Source organism: Zingiber officinale, chromosome 5A (genome assembly GCF_018446385.1).
Source record: "Zingiber officinale cultivar Zhangliang chromosome 5A, Zo_v1.1, whole genome shotgun sequence".
Taxonomy (NCBI): domain Eukaryota; kingdom Viridiplantae; phylum Streptophyta; class Magnoliopsida; order Zingiberales; family Zingiberaceae; genus Zingiber; species Zingiber officinale.
In genome coordinates this window covers 59,739,846-59,741,420 of record NC_055994.1, presented here as the reverse complement: position 1 = coordinate 59,741,420, position 1,575 = coordinate 59,739,846, and positions in this window count along the sequence as shown.

Genomic DNA, 1,575 nt, shown 5'->3' with positions numbered 1-1,575 from the left:
CTGGCCAAGGGTCTCCCGGACCGGACAAAAGACAGCCCGACCAGGGGTCGGGTTTCCGATGCTCAAGATAAAAGGGTCTATGGGCCGGGCGGACAGGCCGCTCGGCCGAGCCGCAGGACAATAAGGCGCAATTCCATACGAGCACATGAGCAGGGCTTCCCGGAGGCCATGAGCGCCGAGCGGCTGGTCCGCTTGGCCCAGGAACAAGTAAAAGCGCTAGGAGACAAAAAGGACAACTGGTAACTTCGTCCTCGAGACACCTACCGCCGACAAACAGCATGGTCGGCGCCCGGAGCGGACAGAGTATCGTACGGTGGAAGCTTCCATCGTCACATCCGGGATATGCTCGGACGATTACGGAATGGCGTCAGGCATACTTTTTTGACACGACCTACTGAGGTATGTTTGGGGAAGTGTGCACGCCTCGAGAAGCGTGCCCTCGCCTCCCCGGGGTCCTATATAAGGACCCCCAGACTTCGACGGAGGTATGCAATTCTTATCACTGTAGCCATAGTAACGTTGCCTTGTTCTTCTTCTTCGCTGCTTGACTTGAACGTCGGAGGGTCGTCGTCGGGAAACCCCTCCCGGCTCGGCTTCTTTGCAGGTCCACCGGAGATCCACATCACCAGTCGAAGACAGCGGAGAGCACCACGTCCCCAGCGTCCATCGACTCATCGCTCGGACAGGATCAAATTGGCGTCGTCTGTGGGAACGTACCTGAATCCGAGCAAAGATGATGGAAGAAGCTGGACGCCAACTCACGGTGACATTCTCTCCTGAAGAACTAGACGCGCTCATCCAAGTGCGGGCGACCAAGATAGTCGAGCAACAGCAAAAGGCTCAAGCCGATCGGATAGCGCAACATGCAACGTCGGCATCAGGCGGTCGGGCGGCACTAGACGACCGGCCGGAGTAGCTCTCAATATGGGGCCAGAACAAAGGTCCGACCGGCACTCAGGTGGAAGCTCCGCCCGCCTCGATGCCGTTCCATCGGACTTTATTCCAAACGCCCTGGGAAGTCGCGCAGGCCAACCCCGACCGGGGCTCTTCGTCCGATGAGGTGCCCCTCCGCGATGCAAGGAAGGGCAAGGCGCCACGGACAGAGGCGCCCCCCGAGCGGATCAATAGACAATTCTCCGAGGCCATCCTACGTGACCCACTACCAAGGCATTACGCACCCCCGGCGATCGGGGAATACAATGGGACCACTGACCTGGACGACCATCTGGGTAAGTTTGACAACACCACCACATTACATCAATATACAGATGGGTGAAGTGCCGAGTGTTCCTCACCACCCTTTCTGGGTCGGCGCAACGGTGGTTCCGGAGGCTGCTCGACGGATCAATAACAAGCTTCAAAGAGTTCCGCACAGCCTTTCTCCACCACTTCGCAAGCAGCAGACGCTATCAGAAAACCAGCGTCAGTCTATTCGCCATCAAGCAAGGATCGAGGGAGTCGCTCCGAGCTTACATCCAATGCTTCAACCAGGTGGCCATGGACATCCCGACGGTCACCTTAGAAACTATGATGAACGCGTTCACACAGGGGCTTGTGGACGGTGAGTTCTTCCGA